This window comes from Cottoperca gobio, chromosome 9, assembly GCF_900634415.1.
Source record: "Cottoperca gobio chromosome 9, fCotGob3.1, whole genome shotgun sequence".
Lineage (NCBI taxonomy): Eukaryota > Metazoa > Chordata > Actinopteri > Perciformes > Bovichtidae > Cottoperca > Cottoperca gobio.
This window is the reverse complement of record NC_041363.1, coordinates 29,286,825-29,299,805: the sequence shown is the minus strand read 5'-3', so window position 1 is coordinate 29,299,805 and position 12,981 is coordinate 29,286,825.

Sequence of the window (12,981 nt, the reverse complement as noted above, 5' to 3'; positions counted from 1 at the left end):
GTTCTTGGATGTCTCTTAGTCTTGGTTTGTGGGCCTTAACTGAAAAGAAAAGATACAACAGCTTTTAGTCAAGCTTTGTGTTTTTTTCTTACCTTGTGTTTAGAAAGCCGATTCACTGACGTCAGGATGGAGACCGAAAAACAAAGTGACATTGACATTCAGAAAGGTGAACATTAAGTCTGCACAAAACAAAGAACTTCTCACACAGGACTGGTCGACAGGGTCAGCTTCAACTAAAGGTGGGAGACAAGTCCCACTACATCAAAACCTAATGTTATCAGTCAATTCTCCATAAGATGACCTTCATCTAACAATGATCAACTGCACAAAAATTTTCCTTTTCTTTTTAGTCTTTTCTTTCTATTTCCTCAACATTATACATGCTAATATCTAATACCTAATTTCTTCATCCATCCATCCATCCATCCATCGTCTACCGCTTATCCGGGATCGGGTCGCGGGGGCAGCAGCTCCAGCAAGGAACCCCAATCTTCCCTTCTCAAGGGCCACATCCTCCAGCTCCGACTGGGGAATCCTGAGGCGTTCCCAGGCCAGTGAGGAGATATAATCTCTCCACCGAGTCCTGGGTCTTCCCCGGGGTCTCCTCCCAGCTGGACGTGCCTGGAACACCTCCCTAGGGAGGCGCCCAGGTGGCATCCTTACTAGATGCCCAAACCACCTCAACGGGCTCCTTTCAACGTAAAGGAGCAGCGGCTCTACTCCGAGTCTCTCACGGATGGCTGAGCTTCTCACCCTATCTCTAAGGGAGACGCCAGCCACCCGTCTGAGAAAACCCATTTCGGCCGCTTGTACCCGTGATCTCGTTCTTTCGGTCATGACCTAGCCTTCATGACCATAGGTGAGGGTAGGAACGAAGATCGACCGGTATATTGAAAGCTTTGCCTTCCGGTGTGGTAAAGTGACTGTAATACCGCCCCCGCTGCTCCGATTCTCCGGCCAATCTCTCGCTCCATTGTCCCCTCACTCGCGAACAAGACCCCGAGGTACTTGAACTCCTTCACTTGGGGTAATGGCTCATTCCCTACCCGGAGTAGGCAATCCACCGGTTTCCTGCTGAGAGCCATGGTCTCAGATTTGGAGGTGCTGATCCTCATCCCAACCACTGCACACTCGGCTGCGAACCGATCCAGTGACTGTTGAAGGTCACAGACCGATGATGCCATAAGGACCACATCATCTGCAAAGAGCAGCGATGAGATCCTCAGGTCACCGAACTGCAACCCCTCTCCTCCACGACTACGCCTCGATATCCTATCCATGAAAATCACGAACAGGATTGGTGATAAAGCGCAGCCCTGGGGGAGGCCAACATTCACGGGAAACGAGTCCGACTTACTGCCGAGTATCCGGAAACAACTCTCGCTTTGGGCGTACAGGGATTGGATGGACCTCAAAAGTGACCCGCAGCACCTCCCACAGTATCACGACCTACAGGTACATTATCATGACCCGGTCATACGCCTTCTCCAGATCCACAAAACACATGTAGACCGCATGGGCGTACTCCCAGGCCCCCTCCAGGATCCTTGCAAGAGTAAAGAGTTGGTCTGTTGTTCCACGACCAGGACGGAATCCGCATTGTTCCTCTTCAATCAGAGGTTCGACTACCGGCCGAACCCTCCTTTCCAGTACCTTGGAGTAGACCATCACCAGGGAGGCTGAGAAGTGTGGCACACACTCTCTGGTCCCCCTTTTTAAATAGGGGAACCACCACCCCGGTCTACCACTCCCTAGGCACTGTCCCAGACTTCCACGCAATGTTGACGAGGCGTGTCAACCAAGACAGCCCCTCAACACCCATAGCCTTCAGCATTTCTGGACGGATCTCGTCAACCCCTGCGGCTTTGCCACTGTGGAGTTGTTTGACTACCTCAGTGACTTCCGTCAGGGAAATTAACGATGATCCCCCATCAGCTTCCAGCTCTGCCTCTACCATAGAGGGCATGTTAGTCGGATTCAGGAGTTCCTCAAAGTGCTTCTTCCACCGCCCGATAACCTTCTTAGTCAAAGTCAGCAGGGTCCCACCCTTGCTGTAGACAGCTTGGATGGTTCCCCGCTTCCCCCTCCTGAGGTGCCGGATGGTTTTCCAGAAGCACCTTGGTGCCGACCGAAAGTCCTTCTCCATAGCTTCTCCGAACTTCTCCCACACCCACTGCTTTGCCTCCCTTCTAGTCCTTCGGTACCCTGCAATTGTTTCCGGAGTCCTCCCGGATAACATAACTTGGAAGGACTCCTTCTTCAGTCGGACGGTGTTCGAGGGTTACCGCCCCTTGAGGCACATAAGACCTTGAGACCACAGCTCATCACCCCAGCTTCAGCAATAGAGGTTTTGAACATCGCCCACTCAGGTACAATGCCCCCAACCTCCACAGGGATGTCTGAAAAGCTCCACAGGGGGTGTGAGTTAAAGATCTCCAGGACAGAGGCTTCCTCCAGACGTTCCCAGTTCACCCGCACTACTAGTTTGGGCTTATCAGGTCTGTCCAGAGTCTTCCCCCACCCCTTGATCCAACTCACCACCAGATGGTGATCAGTTGACAGCTCCGCCCCTCTCTTCACCCGAATGTCCAAAACATGCGGCCTCAGATCAGATGATACGATTACAAAATCGATCATTGACCTTTGGCCTAGGGTGCTCTGGTACCACGTACACTTATGAGCCCCTGCAGGGCTCCATTCAGGCTGGCTCCAGACAGGGGCACCGGGCTTCCTCCGGGCAGGGTCTCTCCTTTCCCTTTTTTTCATGAAGTCGTTTTGAACCATTCTCAGTCTGGCCCCTCGCCTGAGACCAATTTGCCTTGGGATACCCTACCAGGAGCACTAGGCACAGCCCTCAGGTTCATAGGGACACACAAACCTCTCCACCACGATAATGTGATGGTTTCAGGTGCAGTAGGAAAACAAAGTCTGAGTCTGTGTTTGTGAACAGGTGTTGATAGCTACACACTTATGCACAACTGTCAGTATGTCGGACAAACTTTTTATTCTTTTTCATATTTTGGGGTGTAATGAGGAACACTGCAGACTCAATGGGAGGCTAGCCGGGCTATTCTTTTTACATTAGCTTCCTTTTAATTTTCCTTGAAATATATTTTATATAACTAATATTGTGCTTTATAATGTAATATTTGAATCCTTACACTAAATGTATTTGCAATACTTCATTAAATTCTGTCTAATCTACAATAAATACAGTTCCTTTCAGTATGAGGGATCCCGCCTCAGTCGCCCTCCCTGAGGTTTCTTCCATTTTTCCCCCTTTAATTATGCGGTTTCTTTTAGGAAGTTTTTCCTTGTGCGATGCGAGGGTCTAAGGACAGAGGGTGTCGTAAACTGTACAGTCTGTAAAGCACACTGAGACAAATGTATAGTTTGTGATATTGGGCTATACAAATAAATTTAATTTGATTTGATTTATGAACCTCATTAAGCACTTTTTATATGTGTTGCAGATTTATCCAAACAGCTGGCAGTGTGCAGAGCTGCTGCCTCCCTCCACTCATGGCTCCGCTATGCAAGGTGAGTGACATTAAATACTGCTCGTCTGCTCATCAACACTCAAGACTGCAGACTTGGATGGATGCCCGGACTGTCTGTCAGTGAGCTAGATGGCAGGCACTTTGATGTGACATGAGAGAACACAGAGCTCACAGATCATCAGGTCTGCCCAGTGTGCTGTTCAAACATTACATCAGATACAGCAGAGCTGATAACACCACCCTGCCTGTCACACAGCCAAAGGAATTCCCTCAAGAGAGATACCACTATTCAATCTTTAATAGGTTTCAGAGCTATACTGTTCTCATATCCAACTGTATACAGCAGGGCCCTGTTGCCAAAAGTACTACTACACCAAATAAGTATCCGAGCAAAAGTGCGTGGAACATCAGAAAAGCATTTCTCGCAACAAAATGTCTCTTTCCTGTATAACTTTCATTGTTACTATGATTTGGTTATATATTATGACCTTGGGCTGCTGAATAAGGCCTATCATATAACCTTGTTATCACAGATGCTGTTACTAATCAAAGAGAGAAACATCGGTTAATTAACATGACACAGGCCAGAAACACAAAATGCTGTGAGCTGCTCTCATTTGTCTTCTAAAGAGACGCAGAGTCTCTTGCGAGAAGAGAAAGAAGGGCAGGTTGTAGAGAAAAAGGAGCACAAATGAAAGAACTGTGACCTAAAAGCTTAAGTGTCAGGTTCTGTGTTTCTGACCTCAGAAAATCTAAACCTTTAAGCTGTGAAAGCTGACCTGGCTCATCATCAGATGAAGCTCCTGCTTGCGTTTCCATTCTCCCTTAATTTAAATGCTGTGCAACAGGGCCTCACTACAGCTAACATGGCTGTTTGTTGACAAAGACGCTCCTCCCATTACTATTGATATGAGCCCATATTGAGGCCCTGCACACCCACAGACATGTTTCACATGCTCTGGCTGATTAGTAGACCAGTGCATGTAGATTGCTTCTGATTTGATAGGCAGGATTGTTAAACAACCTGCAATATTTTGATGCTTTTTCTTTATGCCTACTGATATTAGACAGGGTGTGATCATGACATAAACAAATCTATTTAAAGATTGCTGCAGCTTTCAGAAACATGAACCGGTTGAAGGCTCATAAACTTGATGCAAAGGAAACCCTACATGGCTCAGTAGGACACACAGTGTTGTTGAGCATTCAGCGAATACCTTTTGTCAACATATGGACACAAAGTTGTGTTTTGAATGTCATTTCATGACCACGGTGGTCATAGGGGGCCTGGGAAAACTACTTAAGTACAAAGTAAGAGGAGAGATGAGGCATGTAGTCACAATATGCAGCACATGCAGAGACAAAAAGAAGTGGAAAGTGAAATGATACTACAATAAATTATGTTTTGGCGAAAAGCTTTCTGCTGATTATTCATAGACCTGTAGCTAAAGCCTACTAACTTCTTTCTCAATTACACTTACAGTATAAAATGAACTTCCACAGCAAGTTACAACAGGAGCCGATGTTAATACTGCAATAGCAGCTCTTCTGGAAAAACCTGGTACTACGACTCAATGTCACCATTTAGGGCTGCATCTGAAAATTCATCTTCTTCATAAAGGATTTCAAGGGATTGTGAGGATCAATGAAATACAATAGCTCAGATGCAAAATGGAAATAATTTGGATAATATCATATATTATGTATATTTTATATACATCATGTGACCTGTTAACTTACTTTTTCCAACATGACATCTCCTTTTCCCAAGCAAAAACATGATATTACTCCAAAAAATCTGAAGGGAATTCATTATTAGCCTACATCAGGGGTGGGGAACCTCCGGCCTCTGGGCCGTATACGGCCCGCGAGACCATTTGATCCGGCCCTCGAGATAATTCATAAACACACGCAAAAAAACTAGAACTAGAATAAAAATCTAGACAGCAATAGACGGGCGATTGACTGTTTTTCCTGGCCAAGGTCAGGGTCCTTGAACACAACACAAGCGGAACGTGCCATCACGTGGTCACGTCATGTCAAAAAGCTTCAGTATTAAACGAGACTGCCTTGACATCAGTGAACGCAGCATGGCGAGTGTAAAACAGAGAAAGCTGGATGCGGAATGTCGCACTTTCCAGGAGAAATGGACAAACGATTATTTATTTGAGGAAGTAAAAGGCCAGTGATCCTAGTTTGTGCCGACGCCCTTGCGGTGAAACACAAAACATGTCAAACTGCACGAGCTGAAAGGACGAGTGCGTTTGTATAAAGTTAACGCTCTTCGGCGGAGTTTGGCCCAACAAGCAGCTCTCTGCAGAGCGGAACATAAAAACATGGAAAGATAGAGAGGTAGACCACCACACCAAGAACAGACTATTCCACCACTGCCGTGCAAATATCACTTTATTTTCTATCAACCACTTGGTACTTATATTATTTTTTATTCTATTGTTTACTGCCTTTTTACTTAATATGTTCTTTTGCTGTGACAAGATACATTTCCCCGTTGTGGGACTAATAAAGGATTGTTTTCTGATAAAACAGAAAGATACATGGATAAAAAATTTGCTTTTTTGCACAGCATATAAGAAAAGTGAAATGAATGGCTTCGTTATTCCTCTTTCACTAGGACAAAACAACATCTGACAGCAGACGGACATTAAAAGTGATGAGTTGAAATATGTTTCCATGTAAATGTCACAAGGCGATGAACTGACCAAATCTTTTTCTCGCTAGAGTGAAGCGAGCAAGACGTCATATGGTAACTTCCGGTAAAGAGTTTCAGAACAAAACAACGTGTTACACTTTTGACAAATGCAAAGAAACAAAATAACATAACAGCAAGAATAGTATATATACACGCTCACATTTGTATACATAAATATGAATTAAGGCTTTGCCAGCATGATGTGTATGCTTTTAATATATTGTATTTATGCTCTGTCTTCTCTCTTTCTCTCTCACCTCACTTAACTTTTGATATGATTGTGATCTGGTGAACTCTTATGGAAGCAAAATGCATTCAAACATATTTTCCCTGCTTTTCTGAATTAAACTATTATTAGCTCAGAAATCCGAGAAAATTGCTTTTAAAAGTTTTGTTTTGTATACCAATGACTGATAATTAAAGAATTCTTATAATTTTGATATAATAATCTCATTAATTTAGAAAACAAGGCCAAATGTTTTTTTGTGATGATACTCAAAAAGGTCACACCCAAAAGGCATGGTTAATGAGACAGACTCTATGTTTCAAAACGGGTCAGGATGGTCGCCGACATATGTATCATGTCACAACATAATGGAACGTGTTGGCTCAGTTTCACTGTACTCCCCGAGAGGCCCAGGTGTTACGCTTGACATATTCTATGAGGGACCTGGGGGTCCTAGTGGTCAGCTCATGCTTTCAACATGGAAGAGCCAAGGGACCCTAGTGGTGAGCTCAGATTTTAAACTACAAGAGGCCCTCACATTGTAAGCACTGAGGGGTCTGCTGGCCCCAAGTGGTTAGTTTACGCTATATGCACCCACGGGCCTAGAAGTCAGTTTGCACTGTGCGCACTGAGGGCCTTTCGCGGTTGCGCAACATCAACATCATTATTGGCTCAGAACAGTGGAAAATAAATCAATAACCATAGTCAATAACACAACTCATTGTGATAATACAACCTACCAGTCCTGGCTGTTGGATCAGGACTTGAGCATCAGCTGGTTCAGGTTTGCTGGACTTGAGAAAACTGGAAAATGGGCAGGTATGGCTGCCTGGATCCCATGATTTAGGGCAGTGCTTCTCATTAAAACACTTGCTAGCACACAGTGCATCTACTGCTACTGCAGGCAGTTTATGAGCAATCAATGCACTTGTATGGAGATAGATTTGTATCAATATTATTTGTGTGAACAGATCAACAATCTGTTTAAATGTGTAATTTGTAAATGTAAAACATGCAAAAAAGATCTGCAAATACACAAAACAAATTCCACTCAAAAAAATAATCCCTTGTATCACTCAGTTAGCACGTGATCGCCTTTTGATACAATTTCCACATTTCAAAGGGCGAGCATGCAATCTATATGAGAAGGGCTTTTTTTAAAATAATAATCAGTAATAAACATGTGTGAGAGAATCTTGCTCACACTCAGATAAACATGACAGAACGAGACAAGGATTGGTAGAGAAACAGTTTAATGGTGCCAGTGTCACAAAACAAAACAATCAACTTCACAAATGTCCTTTTTACAGTCCAAGGCTCCCTGTGGCATGCACGTCTTTCCAGGACTTAGCCTACTGCAAGAAACCAGAAGCAGGTGACCACCACCTTATATCATGTGACTGATCACCTGGTTCTGTCCAGCTGTCTGATCTCCAGCTGACACACTCCCATCTCTCCACCAGCAGCCCGTGCCTTAACCATACTCCACTGCCACAACTTGTAGGCCTATCTATTATTTTATCATGTTAATGTGACACAATAAGTGTGTTTATTTGTTCTATGTTTATTATCTAGCACACACTTTTGTATAAATTGCTGTTTGAATATTAAAAGGCAGGAGGATGTTTTGTTCTTCCGAGCTGCTTCTTCAATTGCCAGTAAACTCATTCTTTATTTTTCATTTATTCTTTCAGGTGGGTAAAAGTCATAAAGTACTTCTTCTTAGTAGTGTAGTCTACCCTTAACTAACTCAGTGGTCCCCAGCCACCGGTACCTGTCCGTGGGTCATTTGGTACCGGGCCGCACATAAAGAATTAATAAAAACTACTAAAATACTTAGTGACTAACCTTGTCGCTAAGGCGAAGAAACCTTTCACTGTTGGTGAAGAATGTATACCCCTATATTGGACCGGCTCGTTGCAGAGACAAAAGCTCAGGGCTCCCACTAATTCAGCGTAATGGTGAGTTTTTTATGCACTTTATATTTGTTTTTATGTCGGTCGTATAATTTTATTTCATCATATTTGACCCCCCCCACACTGTGAATGCTGGTCCGTGAAAATATTGTCTTACATGAAACCGGTCCGTGGCGCAAAAAAGGTTGAAGATCGCTGAACTCCGCAGCCCAGCTGGCCCGGCAGCTGCCTCCCGCAGTTCCTGTTTCCAGGCTTTGAAAAACGCTCTTCCAGCAGAACCGGACGGTTTATGAGAGTAGTTCTGGTGCTGGGTTTAAGCCACCGTCCAAAGTGGATAGTAACAGAGACTATGTTACACGCCACTGCTGAATTCGCATTTGGTGGATGTTAATGTCAAGTCCTGATGATAACTGCCAACTGATGACACAAATAGAAATGACCAATATATGTTGAAAACAGCCAATGGGCTCGCTGCTTCTTCAGTTAGCAGTTAGCCTATCTAGCCTCTGGGGGACAGTAGTAAACTCAACGCACTTCACACCGTTATTAGTGTACTGATGTAGTTGTAATGTCTGTGTAGAACAGAGGTTACATTGTTTCAGATGCTACGATAACAGTTGTAAGATATGTTAGCACCCTGGTTAAGCTCGCTGATAGTATGGTTGTTGTTGCATGCCTATATTGTAATTTTATTGCTTTGTTAACATGTAGATTAAGGTAATTAACGTTAACTACTTAAACCGGCACCTGTTGCCATAGCAACAATACACATGCTGAAGGAACAGATTTTATAGGCTACATTATCGTTGAATCATTTTCAAACACATTTTTGTAAGAAGTATTTGTGAACTGTTTTAAACAAATAGAACCTAAATTTATGGATAATAAATTCATGAATCTGTTTTTTGATTTACAGAATATGATTTTACAGAGCAAAAGCATTAAGAGTTAAATGTTCAGGCGAAGGCTCTGATGTGTAAATAATAAAAACAGACAAAATAATTCTTAACTCAATGTCTACTATCTTCTTTTGGAGCTTTTCGACATATCTTGAATGATTTGAAGAAGATTGGGAACAGTGGAGTGAACATCATGTAGTAGGCAGTGTACCATAGCTGCATCCCAACACTCAAATCCTTCAGCTAATCAGAGGCACTTTCATTTCATTCTTTTTTATTTCAAGGAATTTGCTTCATACAAAATGCTTAATGTAGAAACAACTGCAGAATTCAAAGTCTGGCCAAGAAACATAAAATTAGGCAAACAAACATTTCACTGAATCCCAAGACCAAAATAAAGGAATGTTCCAGCTCTGCGGCACAGGGTGGAACTGTCAACAATGTTCAATACTGTTTGTCGTAGAAATTTGTCTTTTCAACAAACCCCACAGTTATATCAAATATTAAGAATCAACAACAAAATAACACATGGTATCTAAAAGTACTAAGTCTTCTACATGCACATACATTGTTAGAACATGCAAACATTTGTATTTTCTCAAGAGAAAGCCACATCCTTATGTTCAGTGGCCGATTGGTCTAGACTTGGGCACAGGTACGTTTCCTTAGACGCAATACAGAAGCCGCATAGTTAAAGATGGTGCAGTATGTTTTGTTTTTTTTGCCATAATATGACGAATCTTGTAAAGTAGTTAATGTAAGAAGGTATGGAAGACCTGAGAGGCAAGTGAGGGGGAAAGCATTCTGGTAATCTTTTCTGTGTTAATGACTCAAAAACAGGTGAAGAAAAGATAGACAGGGGAATTTATTTTAGGTCAGGATCATTTTTTCTTCATGTTAGCCAGTTATGTAACATTACTGTCAGCTTTTGTTAACACACAATACATGCATATTGTGTTTAGAGCAAAACATTTATTTCCACCTGTTTTCACAGATGAAAAAAGAAAAAGATTATCATGGCAGAAGCCTTTTATTATGTCCCGAACACAGGAGAGAAGACAACTTAGATCAGATTTAGAAAGTGGATTAACAGAACTTTCTTTTCTCATTTGCCTCACAGGGCCTCCGTAAGAATGTGTGTACTTGAATAAGAATCATGTCTTTGACTAAAAGAATCACTTTAAAGGTATTAAAGGTTGCTTTATAAAAAACCTTTTATTATGACCTAACAGGACACACTTCCTCCCATTTTGAGCCATGGGATTTCCATTTCATATTGTCAAAGTTGTTATGCATGCAGATATATGTATAAAGTTCCTGTCATCCTAAATATTCTATCTGTTTCTTGTTTACATTTTGTGCCTTTATGCATTTTAAGTCTTTTTTGTTTGTTTTGTTTTTGTTTCTTTTCATAGCATTTTCTACAAAACATTTGGTCACAATCATGCTGAGGTCTGGATGTGAAGAGACAGCATGTGAAGCTACAGAATGGACGGAGAACAGGTCTGTCCACCAACCACCACATGGTTTGTCATGTTGCATAGCCCTACTTTGTTGTCTTCAGCTTGTGTCTGGGCCCTGTAGTGGTCACTGTGGATACACTGTCTTCCTCCTACTACCTGCTTAGGGCTCAATGTCTCTCAAGAAATCCTCCAAAAATACCTCGTAGCCAATCAGGTGCTGCAAAGGTTCAAATCTTGCTCTCATGTTGCAGATTGTCGTGATTTAAAAGCACAGCAATATATCAACATTACACAAAAGAAAATTGGATGTGGATGCCAGTCATGTGTATCAAGCAAGTTGCATAACAAATATGTGTGAAGTAGCCTACATATCCAGTTCACAGCAGAGTACAGTCTCAGGGATCAAAAGACATTCCTCCAAAGCTAGATAGATGTTATGAAGATGTAAGTCTAGAAATCTGACAGCTGTAGAATTCTCTCCTTCAGAGTGGAAGCAGAGATCAGTTAGACAGCAGGTAAGTAGGACCACTTAAAGGTTTGTCACTATCAAAGTGTGTCCACCAAAGAGCTGTAAAATGTCCTGTTGAGTACATGTTACTAAGATACGGAAGACTAGTAGGGCCAGGCTTAAGGGGGAAACAAGAGTTGCTTCTCCATTCTTATGTTGTAAGATAAGTAAAGTTCATTTAAAAAAGTTCACCAATATTATATCCAGAAGCCTAGTGCTAAAACTTTTGTATGTCTGTGCATCTCACATTGCATTTGTCATCTTGTAACAATGATCAGGTTTCTTGTGCATTGTGTGTCCATCAGCACACCAACAAGTTAAGCACATTTAGTGTGCTGACATCTTTAAATATTCCTCATTCTTTCCGCTATAAACACCACAACTTCCTATAGTTAGTATGTAATATAGAATTGGGACAAAGCTAAAAAAAGATATTGTATTGTGGTTTGTCTTCTGCTACTGTGAGTGGAACACTCTACCTCTTTTACAGTTCCTCCTCCCTGTGTGAACTTTGAGCTTTGCAAATTTAGCAGATCGAGGGAAAAAACCTTTTCCATACTGACACCAAAGCTACATTTTTTTGCGGGCTGTCCATGAGTATAAAAAAAACACAACACACCATGAAACGACAAAACTGGACCTAGAAATGCAAAATATATATATACTGTATATTTAACAGCTGATGCTAACCAGTGCTACTTTTAACCCATGTATACACACACAGGGCCCAGCTTGACTCAAATAACCATAAAGAGATCACCCTTTGCTACTTTGGGTCTAAATCACAGTGCACACTGTTTAAGCCCCCCCACCCCTTCAGTCTCCAGCTGACCAACACACACTCTGCAGTCCAAGCAATACAGGGGCTTGCAGACTCACACCGTGACAGCCTCACCAAAAACCAGGTCTCTCATCAAACATGCACAATGTGTTACTGGCATTAATGTAACTGAATTAATATATTTATGCAGTTTTCATAGTTGTTGAATGTTCGCATAGTGTCTTCACAATGTTGGTTGTTGCTCCTCCACCCATACATGCATTTATATTTGATAGAAAACAAGAAAAACTATTGACTTTCATAAGGTCATTTTTCCCTTCCTGTCTTTTAAGCGTACGGTAGGTAGAGTTCTCTGCTTGCAGATAAGGCTTTCTGTACAACATGTTTTCCTGCAGAGCTACATAAAGAATGAACCAGAAACATGAACTGTTAGAAAACAGTTGACATTGCATCTTTTTCCACAGTATATCTAAAAGGATAGGCACTTTGTCTTAAAACATCGCCAAGAGGTCTGTAAGAAACGTTAGACCTGAAAAGATGGCAAACTGTAAGCAGTTCACATAAACCACACCTCTGTATGTTTCATGTCATATAAAAAATGCACACAATGAAAAGAGAACATCTACAAGGACATTTTTATAGAAAAAACTAATCATCAGTAAGGTAATTTTCCCTACCATGAGTTGCTTCTCTTTGAAGTTTGCAAGAAACATTTAACAGACAAAACAATGTGTGACAGCACTTTGTCTCTTTGACTAACACAAAGGGAATGTCATAAAGAATTAGGCATCATCATGGAATGGTAGAGTCCTAAACTAAAGAACAACACAGCTGTTTGTATAGTTTCATGTCTTCATTTCATTCTGTTGAGCTTTTTTTGTCCTGTTTCCATCACTTAAAGTGTCATCACTTGAAACTGCCATACTGACTCTCAAACGCTTTTCAAACCTGCAGCTACTGTTAGAATCAATAACTAAC